Source organism: Dasypus novemcinctus, chromosome 26 (genome assembly GCF_030445035.2).
Source record: "Dasypus novemcinctus isolate mDasNov1 chromosome 26, mDasNov1.1.hap2, whole genome shotgun sequence".
Classification (NCBI taxonomy): Eukaryota; Metazoa; Chordata; class Mammalia; order Cingulata; family Dasypodidae; genus Dasypus; species Dasypus novemcinctus.
The window spans coordinates 26,789,145-26,805,711 of record NC_080698.1 but is presented as its reverse complement, the minus strand read 5'-3'; the positions used below and the strand labels follow the sequence as shown (position 1 = coordinate 26,805,711).

General features: G+C 40.1%; 1 protein-coding gene across 17 annotated transcripts in view; it reads left to right on the top strand.

Annotated features, from left to right (window-relative positions):
- MAGI1 (membrane associated guanylate kinase, WW and PDZ domain containing 1) overlaps positions 1 to 16,567 on the top strand; it is a 683,941-nt gene that overhangs the window by 406,242 nt on the left and 261,132 nt on the right. The window lies entirely within an intron of this gene.

Below are 16,567 nucleotides of genomic sequence, written 5' to 3'. Positions count from 1 at the left end.
AATAGATGCACACACTATATATATATATAAAATAAACTCTTATTTTGAATACTTTAGATTTGCAACAAAGTTAGTAAGATAGTAAAGAAATAAGTTAGCAAGATAGGGAAGCAGATTTGGCCCAATGGATAGGGCATCCACCTACCACATGGGAGGTCTGCAGTTCAAACCCTGGGCCTCCTTGGCCAGTGTGGAGCTGGCCCATGCGCAGTGCTGATGCACGCAAGGAGTGCCATGCTACACAGGGCTGTCCCCCGTGTAGGGGAGCCTCACACCCAAGGAGTGCGCCCTGTAAGGAGAGCCGCCCAGTGTGAAAAAAGTGCAGCCTGCCCAGGAATGGTGCCGCACACATGGAGAGCTGAAGCAGCAAGATGATGCAACAAAAAGAGACAAAGATTCCAGGTGACACTGACAAAAATACGAGCAGGCACAGGAAAACACACAGTGAATGTACACAGAGCAGACAACAGGGGGGGCGGGGAGAGGACGGGGAAGGGGAAAAATAAATTTTTTTTAAAAATCTTAAAAAAAAAAGTTAGCAAGATAGTAGAGTTCCCACATATACCAGTTTTCCTTAATGTTAGCATCTTGCATAACCACGGTACATTTGTCAAAAGTAAGACTTTAACATTGGTACATTACTATTAACTAAACTTCAGCCTTTAATTTGGATTTCACCAGCCTTCCACTAATGTCCCTTTTCTGCTACTGGATCCAAGGCAGAGTAGTACTACATTGCATTTAGTTGTCACTTCTTAGTCTCCTTGGATCTGTAGAAGATTCTTAGTATTTCCTTGTTTTCATGACCTTGACAGTTTTAAAGAGTATCAGTATAGGATTTCAAGAAAAAGTTTCACTCTTTGCCGCTGGAAAATACCTTCTTTAGAGGTACAAAGGTGGAGTGGAGAAAGCAAAGAAGTTTAGAGTTAGAGGATCAGAATGCTAACCCTGCCTCTGGATCATATCGGTTCTGGGAGTTTCAGTTTCTTTCATCTGTTTTAATGTGGGGATGATACCTCGCTGATTTTTATAATGATTGAATGAGATAATGTTCATAAAAGCGGTTTATGATAAAGTATCAGAGTTATAATCATCAAAGGGAGTTTATAATGTTAATTTTTCTTCTGTGTATTTGTGTAAACTGGAAATTGATACTTAATAGATTTTTAATCTAGGGGTCACTTGATAAATTTTTTTAAAAAATTATTCTACTTTCTGTAGGAATTGGGGGTGGGTTATTTTTCTTTCTAGCTTGTTGTGTTGTTGTGGTTTGTTGTTGGTGGTCAACTACATCAGAGCCTACCCAGGGCTCAACTTCCCTGTTGAAGGGAATTGTTCACACACCAAGGACACACATACCCACCTATGTACATAAACATACGCACTCCTGGCAATCTTAGGAAACTGCAACTAAGTTTTGAGAGAAACACAATCCTCTATAAAAAGGTTCAGCAAATTTGGCCCATGGTCCAGATCCAGCCGGCTGCCAGCTTTTGTCAATAGTTTTATTGGAATCCAGCCATCCACATTCATTTACATATTGTCCAGGAGTGCTGTTTTCCGGCTTAAAAAGCAGGGTTGAATAGCTGGGACAGAGACCTTGAGGCCTGCAAGGCCTCAAATATGTACTCTCTGTCTTTCATAGAAAAAGTTGCTGGCTTCTCTCTGGAATCCTACTCAGGCCTAAGATGTTTTTCTTTCCACCTCACCTGTCTGTGAATATGGCAATTGCTTGTGACTCTCTCTAACTTTTGAAATATTTGAGGAGAGGTGCTGTGCACAGAATAGACTCATAAGGACCCTCTGCCGAAGGGGAATGGTCTCATCAGTGTCAAGTCCATCAGACGACGTGGACATCCCCAGTGGTCTTTGTTCTTCCCACCCAGCTATACTGAATCCCTGTTGCATGCGATCTCCCAGTGTAGGTCAGAGTGCTTGCAGTTCTGGCCCCAGCCCCGCTGCGGGAGAATGACATGAGACCGTATTAGAATAAGGTCTGTGACCTAGATTATCCGTGCCCATCAGAGAGAATAAATTGGGGTGGGACTGGGAGGGTAGAGGAACAGCTGTGTTAATTACTAGGATGTTCAAGGCTGTGGAATGCCAATGGAGTCTCCGTTTGCATTTGCATAAAACATTTTTAAAATTTCACTTGTCAGCAGAGTCCTAAGACCCAAGGGTAGGAGGGCTTAAATCCTGGGTGCTGGTTTCTGGGAAGGAATCCAGCTTGTGCTCCTTGACTAAGTCTTCTGTGGAAGCCAGTGCCGTTCACATTTCATTTGCTTGGTTTCCTCATATGGTAAGCAATGGATGGGATATTGGAACAGCTTTACAATGTGGCAGTTTAGATGGAAATTCAGTCTTTGTTTTTATGTGGAGAGTCACAGATATTTTTTAGTGGTATTAGTATAATTGCTTTAGAAAAATAGTTATTCTTTTTTATTTTGAAAAAATTTAAACCCATAGTCAAGTTGATAGAGCACCATAATGTATCATCAAGTTTCACCAGCTGTCGGGAAGCAGACTTGGCCCAGTGGTTAGGGCGTCCGTCTACCACATGGGAGGTCCGCGGTTCAAACCCCGGGCCTCCTTGTCCCTTGCGGAGCTGGCCCATGCGCAGTGCTGATGCGCGCAAGGAGTGCCCTGCCACACAGGGGTGTCCCTCACATAGGGGAGCCCCATGCGCAAGGAGTGCCCCCTGTAAGGAGAGCCGCCCAGCGTGAAAGAAAGTGCAGCCTGCCCAGGAGTGGTGCCGCCCACACGGAGAGCTAACACAACAAGATGACTCAACAGAAAGAAACACAGATTCCCAGCCTTGCTGAAAAGGATAGAAGTGGTCACAGAAGAACACACAACGAGTGGACACAGAGAGCAGACAACTGGGGGGGGTGGGGGAAGGAAGGGGAGAGAAATAAATAAAAAATAAATCTTTAAAAAAAAAACAACGTTTCACCACCTGTTAACTTCTGGCCATAGCTACTCCAGGTCTCTATATCTCATTTATAGATGTTTTCCTTTAGCCAAATTATATGAAATCAGGCAGTAGATATTCTGGTACTTTATCCCTAAGTAAGCAAGCATTCCCTCCAAAACAAGGGCATCCCTCCACCCCATGACAACATTTCTCAGTGTTCACTCAGTGAAATCATCAAACTTTCGGTCCATACTCAAATTCCTTTACTGAGCCAAAAAAAAAAGTCTTTTGAAGATTTTTGTTGTTGTTGTTGTTCTTTGTTTGTTTTTTAATTCAGCTTTTGGTCAAGCTTGCATATTGCATTGTACTTTTCTCCAGTCAAAAATAGTCCCCGTCCTTCCACCTCCCTCTGCTCTGGGTGACACTGAATCCTTTGAAGAATTCAGGCCGACTGTTTCTAGCAAGAACATCTTATAGGTGATGCATGTTTACGCTTTGTAATTTGTAAGTTATCTGCAGAGTGATTCTTAAGACCACACACTTTCATTGCATGGATTTGGCTCTGTGAAGATCACTACTAAGGCAATAACAATTCACTGAGCATTTGCTATGTGCTAGATACTGTGTTAGGTGTTCTACATGCTTGACCTCACTGGGCGCCACAGCAACTATTTTGGGTTGATGTTATTATCCATACCTGATAGGTGAGGAAACTGAGGCTCAGGGGTTTTAGCACCTTGCCCAAGGCCACACAGCTGGCAAATGCTGAGCCGGGATTTGACCTAATCAAATCTGGCTTGAGACTCTGCTTTTAACTTACTACTTAGAGAAGCACACCCTGTAGAGATGTTTATCATATCAACAAGCTCCCAAAATGCCGCTTAAAATTTTGGAAGACTTTCCAAAGGCAGAAGCTGTTTAAAAAACCCTTGACATGCAAGAACTCGAATATAGAAAGAATATAGGTTGCTTTTTCTTGCCTTTATTTTCAAAGCTGGTGTGCCCACATCATCATATTTATATGAACTCCTCCTAGAGAACCACACTGGCCAAGAACGCGGGCAGTCATAGCGACCTGGGTATGAGACCTTCCTGTGCCACTTCTTAGCTGGGGGATGGGACAATCTCCGATCCTTAGTTTATTCATCTTTAGAATGGGACTGGAAATAGATTTGACCTAATTGTGTTAGAGAGAAGCTTCAATGAGGTCTGGACTAGCAAATGATGAGTTGGCAGGATGCCTGGGTGCATGCTCATTATCAGGACTCAAGTCCAGCAGGTGAACTGAGCAGAGTCCATAGATCCCAGTGGAGTGTCTTTTCGACAATTGAGTGTCTTCTTGAAGGGCACAGGTATGCTTCCACTCAGGGTTCTGAGTGTAGAGGTTTTTGATGAAGTAACACTGTTAATGAGGACTGGCCATAAGCTCACGTCAGCTGTGTTACCCTGCCACCAACGGAACATGGTCTTTCTGCTTTCTCCCTGGAAATCCTTTCCTTTTTCCCAAACGTGCTATTCCGCTATCCTAGTTTAACTGGAATAAATATAGGAACACAAAAGGCTGTAAATAATAAAGAATAGAGGTAATGGAATTTAATCCTAAGCTTGCTTTTCTTCCCATGCTTAATTCAAGTTTCTTCTCACTGGGGGATGAAAATTGGTTTAAAAAGATTCACCAGAAGAAAAAGACTAGAGAAGTCAGGCAGGAAATAATAATAAAGCAGTTTTTCTCAAGTGCTAGAAAAAAGTTTCATGCTTGCCCTTTTGGGAGTTAAATATAATAGTAGTTTCTCGAACTTCATCAGCATACCCTAAGCATGTCCTATACACTCACCACACTTTTCCTATTTTCTTCTTTCCTCCCTCCCTCCCTTCCTCCCTCCCTCCCCCCTCCTTCCTCTCTCCCTCCCTCCTTCAGTTTTACTCTCCCAGTATCACTAGGGGTATGAATTCCATCTCTGCATATCTGATGAGGTTCTGCTTACCTAGGTACGACCCTGTGTGTGTGGTGTGCCCATTATTCTAAGGTGTTGCACTAGCCCACTAGTGGAGTAGAGTGGCAGTACATGAGGTTTGTGAGAGACGGGGAATGTTTGTGAGAAACAGGTACGTGGGCTCATCTTCAGCACTCTACTCTCCAACATTTTGTTAGGGGGCAGTGGTTCTCAAACTTGAACATGGATTAGGTTCATCTTTTCAACTCTGAGGTGGGCTTGTTATAACAGACTGCTGGGCCTCATCCCAGAGTTTCTAATGCATAAGGTCTGGGGTCGAGTCTGGAAATTGTCATTTCAGACAAGCTTCCCTGGTAATGCAGTTGCTGCTGGTCTGGGGGCCACACTTGGAGAAACACTGACTTAGATTAGCCTGGGCTGCTATGATAACCTCCAGTTCTACTCCCAAGACCTGCTTTAGGAGAATTGCTCACATGGAGATGCATGGCCAACATCTAGGCCAGGGGTTGGAAACTATGGCTACGGACCACATCCACTGCCTGTTTTTGTAAATAAAGTTTTATTGGAATACAATGTTGTTTACATATCGCCTGTGGCTGCTGTCACACTACAGAGGCAGAGAAGAGTAGTTGGACAGAGACCACGTGTGCTCCAAAGTTGGCCCTTAGCCATGTACAGAAAAAGCTAATCTAGACCAATGCTTGAATGTCACATGGGGAGTCAAGAGGGATTGATATTAAATCTATGAGGACCTGGCACACTAGTTTTGTGTGTTTATTAAATGCAAGGGTTTTTGTTTTTGTTTTTGTTTTAAACTTAAGTACATATGATAACGGAAACTAGTATTTCTCAACAGGGGATTTCCCAAATTAATTTTCTTGTTCAAACCAGCAATTTCTCAAACTGAAAAGAAACATAATTTTACCATCTATTCTGCTTTTATCTCTAATGCATCTTTGACATTTGTGAATTATTGGTAGAAAATGAAAAAAATCACATAATTAAAAGGAGAAAAATCATTTTCATTTTTGACACTGTAACTGTCAGATGAGTGATGTTGAACTTCTTCCAGAATTTGGTAGAAACTGTGTAACCTTTCTGGAAAGCAATTTGTCAATACGTAGCAAAGAACCTTTAAAATAATGTTCATGCTGATTAATTAGTAATTCTACTTCTAGGAAATTTCCACCAAAATTATGTTTAGGATTATAGCAACTTTTTAGAAAGTGAAATAATTTAAATGTCCATTAACAGAAAACTATTAATATTTTGATGAATCCACATAATTATGTTGGAGTTATTTAAAATCATGCTGAATAAAGGAAAGCTGAAAATGCTTTTTTGGAAATATTTATCTTGATATATAGGTTTTTATTTTTTATTTCTTTTATTAGAAGAGGTGTAGGTTTATGATATAATGGTTTTGGAGAGAGTTTGTATTAAGGGCCTTAAAGATGTTTATGCTTTTTGCCCCAATATTTCCACTTCAGGAATCCCCTGCCCAAAAATCAGAAATATAAATAGATTTTGTACAAGGATGATAATCATATGCTTTAATAATTGGGAAATAATTTATATGCTTAATAATTAGGAATGGTTAATAGGTTATGATGAATTTAAATTGATAAGATAAAAATACTATGTAGCAACAAAAATAAATTTTTGAACACAAATATATTATAGATGCTTTGGATATGAATTCATATATATGGCATGATCCTACACATGTGGTAATTAATAGGAATTCTCATTTTTTATTCTGTTCTCTTCAAACCTGTTAATCACCAGTTAAATCCAAACATTGGGTTATTTTTGAGTCCTCCCTTGTCTCAGCAAATGCTACCAGTTCCAGCTGTAAATTCTATCTCATATCCATCTGCTCCTGCCCCTCTTCCTGCCATTTCCTTAGGCCACACCACTTCAAGGCTCCTGTGATCAGCAGAACTGGCTTCTTCTGCACTGTGCCCACCTCTGAACTTGATATACTGCAAACCAGGGGTTCTTAACCTTTTTTGTTCAATGGACCCCTTTACCAGTCAGGTGAAAACCACGGACCCCTTACTAGGTCCACACTATACTGTGTATTCAATAAATATATCACACCTGCACCAACACGTCCCCACAAAAATAATGATTTTTTGAATGTCAATTCAAGCTCTCAGATGCCTTGTTAAGAACCCTGCAAAAACCACTCTTCACACAGCTGCAAAAGTAATTTTATAATTTGGACCAGATCTTACAGTCCCATGACTAAAATTCCTTTCATTGATTCCCACGGCACTTAATAATAAATTGCAAACTCCTAATCATGGCCTGAGAGGCACAATGAACTGGCCCCTGCTTCTCTTTGACCTCAGCCTGTACCACCCTTTGTCTGAACTTCATGCCCTTTCTCTAACACACCAACCTCTTTAATACTTCAGAACCTTTATACATGGCTGCTCCCTCTGATTGGAAAGCTCTTTTCCTTACTCTTTGCATAGCTAACTAGTTTTCATCACAACTGCCTTCTCTCAGAGGCCATCTTCCTAAAACAGGTATATCACTCCTTGCTAAGGGACTCTGGATTGTCATTGCTTTATCTACAGGGTTCACAGAGTTTCTGCCTGTAAGTACTTAATAAATATTTATTGAATGAGCAAATGAACACCCTAAATGTTTAAGTGTAAGTTGATTAGGTATGTATACATGTCTGTATATACCCATGACAAATGGTATCAAAATGTGCTGCGCATTAAGTTATAGGTTATTTACATTTTCTTTATTGTACTTTTGTGTATTTTTTTGGAATCATAATTAATTTATATGACTTTTACAATAAGAAATTGTTAGGGAAAATGTATTCAGAAGAAACAAACAGCAAGCATATTTTTCAGATGAAGCTCATTTAAATATATTTCAGATGGTAAGTTTGAGGGACTATAAAATTAGTTTGTATTTCAGTTTATAATTTTGTGTTAAAAAAACAAACACATTCGTGTTTTATAGATCTAAAGTGCTGACCTGACACAGTTTTTTTCTTATAATAGCTCCCTGCAGTACAAATCGCTTGTGTTGCCTTAATAAATGTACCTTTCCTGCAGTTGTGATCATTCCTTGAAGAAACTGTGTACCAAAGCAGAACCTCCTGGAAATGCAAAGATTTACTTTCAAGATCCTTGTGCAAGATCTCCTCAGCATTGACATTTTGAAATGTATTGAAGTCTAGATTCTAACTGTACTGAAATACGATTCCCTGGCCTTTTGGACATGGATGTTCTGACACACATATAGCATAGGGCGGGAGTTGTGTTTTGCCATATCGTTCAGAAATGGATGAGTTAAGAATAGTCTTTGGAGGGAAGCGGATTTGACTCAACTGATAGGGCATCCACCTACCACATAGGAGGTCCAGGGTTCAAACCCAGGGCCTCCTGGCCCGTGTGGTGAGCTTGCCCACGTGCAGTGCTGATGCACGCAAGGAGTGTCCTGCCACGCATGGGTGTCCCTCGTAGGAGAGCCCCACGTGCAAGGAGTGCACCCCTCAAGGAGAGCCGCCCTGTGTGAGAAAAGCGCAGCTTGCCCAGGAGTGGTGCCGCACACACTGAGAGCTGATGCAGCAAGATGATGCAACAAAAAGAGACACAGATTCCCAGTGCCACTGACAAGAATGCAGGCGTACACAGAAGAACACACAGCAAATGGACATAGAGAGCAGACAACAAGCGGGAAGAGAGAGAAATAAATAAAAAATAAATCTTAAAAAAAAAAAAAGAGTAGTCTCAGGAAACCTAGTTTCTTGACCATGAAAATGATTCCTACTGATAGCATTTTTCCTTAGGGTCTATAACCTAGTACATGTAGAGCATAGCAGATAGGTCCCCACATAACCCAGAACCTTGAAAATTGTGCTTCTGGTCAAGTGCTGTGGAAAACCAACTTACCTGTTTGTTATTGTAAATGTTACACCTGTTAAATGTAGCAGTTGTTAGATGTTGCAGTTGTTCCCTGTTATTGTAAATGATGTTGCAGTTCAGATAGCAAACAGCTGCTTGGTAGTTTCCTAATAAATGCGATGGGACAACTAGGGTTGAAGTTCTCAGTTCCAGAAGCTGTGAGTCCCCTGGTCCCGAGTTTGTCTCCCCTCTTGTGTCTCCTACCTCTATTTCCCAGGATCCTCAGGATGGAGGAATAAAATATGGATTAGAGAAGGCAGAGAAGGCAGTGGTTAGGGCATCCGCCTACCACATGGGAGGCCCGCGGTTCAAACCCTGGGCCTCCTTGACCTGTGTGGAGCTGGCCCATGCGCAGTGCTGATGCGCGCAAGGAGTGCCGTGCCACGCAGGGGTAGGGGAGCCCCACTTGCAGGGAGTGTGCCCCATAAGGAGAGCTGCCCAGTATGAAAGAAAGTGCAGCCTGCCCAAGAGTGGCGCCGCACACGGAGAGCTGACAAAACAAGATGACACAACAACAGCAACAGCAAAAGAAACACAGATTCCTGGTGCTGCTGATAAGGATAGGAGAGGTCACAGAAGAACACACAGCGAATAGACACCGAGAGCAGACAACTGAGGAGGAGAGAAATAAATAAAAATAAATAAATCTAAAATATGGATTAGAGTGGACTTAACTGGTATTCTGTTATAGAATTATTGTGACTCTAGTAATGGAAGAAATTGTATCATTGATGTGGAGACAGTGGCCATGGGAGTTGCTGAGGGCAGGGAGAGGGAAGAAGGGGTGTCATATGGGAGCATTTTCGAGACTTGGAGTTGTCCTGAATGATACTGCAAGGAAAGATGCAGGACATTATGTATCCTGCTATAACCCACTGAATGGACTGGGGAAGAGTGTAAATTACAATGTAAACTATAATCCATGTGGCATAGTAGTGATCCAAAATGTATTCATCAAATGCAATGAGTGTGCCACACTAATGAAAGAGTTTGTTAATGTGTGAGGAGTGTGTGTATGGGGGGTGAGGTATATGGGAACCTCTTATATTTTTTAATGTAACATTTTGAGTGATCTATGTATCTTTAAAAAAATAAAATATTTTTTTAAAAGAAGTAAAAGTAAAAATAAAGTAACAAGTTGGTCCAGTAGGAAAATGCACAAAGAATATGAACAAGCAAAACACAGAAAAGGAAACACAAAAGATAGCAACAACTTAGTAGTAATCAAAGAGTAACTTAATATAACACCAAGATACCATTTTACCTGTATTATATTGCTAAGCATTTTAAAAGAAGGACTGTGCAGAAAAGAGGTAGCATAGCAGACTTGACCCTGTCCTTTGAAAGGGCTGTGTACAAGGTCAACCTTTGGGTCTCTGGAAATGTGGGTATCAGGAGGGTCCCCATCATTCCCAGAACAGTGAGAATACCTGCCTGTCCCTAAACTGTTTGCACAAACGAGGTGGTTTCTGCTACACACCTGCTTTTCTTCTGGGAGTCTGAAGTTTTGGTACAGGGCTGTCTACATGACCAAACCCTCCAAAAACCTTGGGGACTTCCAGGTTTCCCTGGTTGGCAGCATTTCCCACGTGTTGTTGTGACTCTTTCTGAGGGTATGAAGTGTGCCCTCTCTGACTTCCCTGGGAGAGGACACGTGAAGCTTTTGCTTGGATTCCTCTGGATGTGGCCCTGTGAACCTTTCCCTTCACTGATTTTGCTTTGTATCCCTTTGCTGTAATAAATCATGGCCATGAGTACAATATGCTGAGTCCTTTGAATCCTCCTAGCAAATCATTGAATCTGGGGGTGGTCTTGGGAACTGACAATTGTAAAAATTGGCATGGGGTTGGAGAACTCCAAAACTGCTGGTGGAAGGATAAATTGGTACCACTGTTTAGGAGAAGAATTTAACAATAACCAGATAAGTTGAAGATGTATGTGCCCTTTTCCAGGTTTAGATAGTATTGAGAAATAAAAAAACCTTCAGGTAAGCAGATTTGGCCCAACAGTTACAGCGTTTGCGTACCACATGGGAGGTCCAAGATTCAAACCCCGGGCCTCCTGACCCATGTGATGAGCTGGCCCATGCGCAGTGCTGATGTGCGCAAGGAGTGCTCTGCCATGCAGGGGTGTCCCCTGTGTAGGGGAGCACCACTTGCAAGGAGCGTGCCCCTTAAGGAGAGCCGCCCAGTGCGAAGAAAGCACAGCCCTGCCCAGGAGTGGCTCTGCACACATGGAGAGCTGACGCAGCAAGATGATGCAACAAAACGAGACCCAGATTCTGGGTGCTGCTGACACAAGCAGACACAGAAGAACACACAGCGAATGGACACAGAGAGCAGACAATTGGGTGGGGAAAAAATTTTTTTAAAAATTTAAAAAAAAAAAACAAACGTCACACGTTTTTTTTTTTTAAAGGCCGTTGCAACAACATTTATAGCAGCACTGTTTGTAATTGGAAAAAATGAAAAGAGCCTTATTTTCTATGAGCAGAAATAAAGTATATATTTAAAATGTAATATTATATAACATTTTTTAAAAACTAACAAAAATTACATTGATCAACATGATTAAATTTTTATAAAGTAATATGAATGAAAAAAGCTGAGGATACATTCTTGGAAGTTTGAAAGAAAATTCCAGAAATAGAAGATCCAAAAGTATAACATGATGGCAAATCCAGGACCAGTCTAGGTCCCATTTTTTTTTTTCCTATTTCAATTGTAAAATTGTCTTAAAATAAGCTCTGACCGGGAAACGGACTTTGGCCCAGTGGTTAGGGCGTCCGTCTACCATATGGGAGGTCCGCGGTTCAAACCCCGGGCCTCCTTGACCCGTGTGGTGCTGGCCATGCGCAGTGCTGATGCACGCAAGGAGTGCCGTGCCACGCAAGGGTGTCCCCCGCGTGGGGGAGCCCCACGCGCAAGGAGTGCGCCCGTGAGGAAAGCCGCCCAGCGTGAAAAGAAAGAGCAGCCTGTCCAGGAATGGCGCCGCCCACACTTCCCGTGCCGCTGACGACAACAGAAGCGGAGAAAGAAACAAAAGCAGACAAAGAAACAAGACGCAGCAAATAGACACCAAGAACAGACAACCAGGGGAGGGGGGGGGAATTAAATAAATAAATAAATAAGAAAAAAAAAAAAAAAAAAAGGAAAAATTAAAAAAAAAAAAAAATAAGCTCTGACCCATTTTCTTGGAGAAAGTTCTACACATTCCTGACCTATGTTCTACTCTTCTGTTTACAAAACAAATCTTGAATTTCAAAGAAAATGAAGATGATATGACAAACTCTTCTTCTTGTAATTTATTCTTTCATTGGCTCACTGCCCTTGACAATTAGGAGAAGATTTATAGACATGCCCCCTGAATAATTGGCAATTAATTTGACATTAGATGCCAAAAAGTACAGTGTTCTTAATGGAATATGAAGGTTGAGGCTTTTCTCTTACAAATGTCATGGAACGCAGAGTAAATGTTAACCGGCAGCACAGTTACCCTGCCCTTTTGTGCATCCGCAGCAGAGAGGAGTTTTAGTTCAATGATCAATAAACTCTAGCTAGCTTGGCTAGTCTTTTATTAACTCTTTTATTTTTACATCTTGGCTAGTCTTAGCTTAAATCTCAAATGTAAGCCAGAGTGGCTGTCTTAAGAATGCCCTCCAATCCATATGTCCCATTTTATCTGGACAGTTACCTTATATGATCCATAAGGATGTGTCAACCTTTGGTATATATAGGATAAAGAGCTACTCTATCTTTAATTTTTTTTACTTTTGGCTCAAGCCATGCATCTGGTTGTCTAACCAACAGACATCTTTGCTACTCAAGGTTCAAATGATAACTGTCACTGTCTTCTTAAATTCTTGAGCTCTGGTTCCCTAAGAGAAATATGAAACCCAAGAGTTTAGACATTGGAAATTCTGCTGGCAAACAGTGTAATTCTTTTAGTCAAATTCCAGAATACCATATACCTATAGGTAGAGTTAGCAAGTCTATCAAATATCAGTGATGTCTCGGTTGCTTTCATTTTCTGGACTTAAGTTCCAGTATAGTGCCTGGAATATTTTAGACACAAACTAGATGTTTGTTAACTAATTTACATATGTACACACCATATTAGCACAAGTAGACATTTTTTTTTTTGAGATATTGAACCTGACTTGTGGTGTGAAGTCGATCCTCAACCACTGAGCCACACCAGCTCCCCTGAGTTATTTTTTTCGTCTGTTCGCTTGTTTTTTGTTTTTAGGATTTACTGGGAGCTGAACCTGGGATCTCCCATGTAGGAAGTGGGCGCTCAATTGCTCTAGCCATATCCACTCCTACTTGTAGAACAGGTTCTACAGGGGTTATTAACCAGGTATCCATGGACCCCAGGGATCTGTGGAAAGATTTCAGGGCATCCATAAGCTTGAATTGGGAATTCAAAAATACATTATTCTTATGGGATGTGTTGGTGCACGTGTGATTTATTTATTAAATAATTCACAGTATAGTGTGGACTTAGTATGATTTTTATTTTTATGTAGTGTGTTCTGAGTGCAGTGGATAACTGCCTGCAAAAAAGGGGGTATGGGTGGAGATGGTTTTATGATGCTGTGGGAAAACTCGAATTTCTAAATGTTTGCCGAAAATGACTGTTTGAACAGATGTTGCACTGAGTTAGGGTATCAAGTGTGGAAATTACGGAAAAGTTGTAAAACATAGTTTTGAGTAATCCTAAAATTTAATTTAAAGACATGCCACTTTTGACTGTAATGAAACTATCGGCCGCCACATTCCAAGAAGGGGTCTGTGGTTTTCACCTGACTGGCAAAGGGGTCCATGAAATAAAAAGGTTAAGAAACCCTGCTCTAGAAGTATCCTTTAATTTCCAATCTCCTTAGGCCTGTATTTTGTTTCTGGCTATTTTTAAACCAGTAGAGTAGATTTTACATTCTCCAAAATGTGTATTTTCAAAAAGGATAAAAATCCATGTTCAGAGAGATCTCATTTCTTTGTTCTCTAACCTCAACTGTTGTCAGCAAAAATAATATTAATGACAATGCTCATCTTTCATTGAGTTCTTTCTCCATGCCAGGCACTGTCCCAAGCATGTCACATGTGTCATCTCATTTAATGCTCACAACAATCTGTGACAGAGCTACTATTGTATCACTTTCTCTGTTTACAATGAGAAAAGTTAAGGTTCAGAGATTAAGCTTTGTGCTTGGGCTCACCAGCTAATAAACAGTGGAGCCAAGATTCAAGCCTAGATTTGTTGCTGATTACCATTTTTTCTTTCAGTTCATCACTCTAATGGGAAATTAAGTACTAAACATCTAAAACGGTGCCTGGCACACAGTAGGCATTCAATAATTATATACACTTTTAAACTTTTAAAATCAAATTTATTGCAGTATTTCATTTGCATACAATGAAATGTACCCCTTTTGAGTATACGCTTCCATAGGTTTCCACAAAAGTATAAATCCGTGTTATTACTACTATTAAAAAAAAGATACATTATATGTAAGTCTTCTTCAAGAAGTTCCCTCATGTTCCCTCCCCCCACTTAAAAGCCCTTCTAATTTGAAATTATTATAGGCTCACAGGAGTTATAAAAATAGTAGAGAGAGGCCCTGCAGCACTTCACCCAGTTTGCTCCAATGGTGGCGTCAAAACCAAGAAGTTGGCGTTGACATCATTGCCTTGTGCCCCTTTAGTAGCTCTGTCTGCGTTCACCCCCAGGTAATCAGGGATCTGCTTGCTGTCACTGTTAATGAGTTTCACCTATTCTGAAACTTCATCTAAATGGAATCAAGCAGTGTTTTCTTTTGTGTCTGGTTTCTTTTGCTCAGCATTATGTCTTTGAGATTTATCAGTATTATTGCATGTGTTAGTATTTCATTTCTTTTCATTGCTGTACTGCATCCCACTGTCTGAATATACCACATTTTGCTTATCCATTCACCTGTTGATGGGCATTTTTACTTGTTTCCATTTTTGGCTCTTATGAATGAAGTTTCTGCAATTATTCATCTATAAGTCTCTTTGTGAACTTGTTTTATTTTTGCCTTTTGAGTAAATGGAAGTGTAATTCCTGGGTTACTTGGTTAGGGAAGGTTTAACTTTATAAGATGCTGCTAAACTGTTTACCAAGAGGATAAACCAGTTTATATACTCTCTAGCATTGTATTAAGACTTTCTGTTGCTTCACAATTTTGCTAAAAACTTGATATTGTCAGTCTTTTAAATTTTCACCTTTCTAATGATTATGTAGTAGGTCTCATTATGGTTTTAATTTGCATTTCTCTTATGACTAATGGTGTTGGACGTCTTTTCATTTGCTTAATGGCCAGATTGATATATATTTTTGTGAACTATCTATTCAAACCCTGTTCCCATTTTTGGGAGGTGGTGTGAGTGGACGAGTGATTGTCTTCATCACTAAAAAATTGACAAGTAATTGAGTATCTATGGTATGACCAAAGATTTACTTCAATACATGTATTTTCATTTGGCCCTTTGAAACCTTAGGCATAATACAACTCAATTAAAATAGTTCAAATTGGATTTTGTTAGTCTAGTCTGAATTGAGCAACTGTCGCAGGGAACCTTACTTTGAACATGATGTTAAAATAAAGATTTATAGTTTCCTGCCATAGGTAGGAAATCTTATTTTGACAGTGGTGGCTTTTTGACCATGATTTACTTTTTGACTATGGGGAAGTTATCATCTGAAGACTTGAATTCTGTGGCTCAGCTAGTTACTGGATTCCTGCATTGTTCCTCTATGGCTAGAAATGCTCTTACCTAATTTTTATCTTGTCTAAAAATGGAAGGGCAATCTCAGCATTTTTATTCTTAGCTGTCCCTGCAGGGTCTTTTTCCATTACAAGTGAATGTTAGCTAGATTGTCCAGCAAACCATCTCTTGATCCTGTGATTTTTGTTCATGATTTTTAAAAAAAATTAAGTCCTCCTTTCTATAGTACATTTTTCTAACAATATAATGTTTTTTAGCATTTGTTTTGTTCTGTTATGTAGTATACACAGAGCCTCCCCTCCTCCTCTAACTTTGCTTAAAAAACAATAATAAAAAAGTCATATGTATCTAGTGTTTGAAAAAAATACAGATTAGTAAGATCTATTTTCCTCTATTTGTCTTTCTTTCTATATAATGAAGAATATATAGAACTCCTTTAGTTCTCCAGTCCAGCTCCAATGGATATCACTCTTAAAATTTTCTTATCAATCTTTCCATTAATACATGCTCTCCTTTTTTCTTTCATACAAAAGGGATCAGACAGTATGCACTATTCCATATATTTTCCCACAAAATTAGCACATAAAGATCTCCCTTACAAAGAGTAGTTATATGGATGAACTGTGCTTTACTTAATCGATCCCTTTTGGTGGTTTCCAGGTTTTTTGTTTTTAGTTTTGCTTATTTGCTGTTATAAAAATGCTGCAATAAACAAGACTGGAGATTCTGGCAGGTGTTTGCAATTATATCCATAGGGTAAATTCCTACCAGTTGAATCCCTGGTCAAAGAACATTTTATAATTTGATAGCTATTGCTAGATTGTCCTTTTTAAGGTTTCAGCCATTTACTCTCCCAGTAATAGCATCTGCCAGAGTCTATGGCACATATTTTAAATGTAATAGCCTAGTTTAAATTCTTTGTTATTTTAGCCTTCTCGTGTTATGTGAGATGGGACCCCCACATTAATGCTGTTTCAATGCTCTTTTATCTTTATTACATTCTTGACTGCCTTTTGC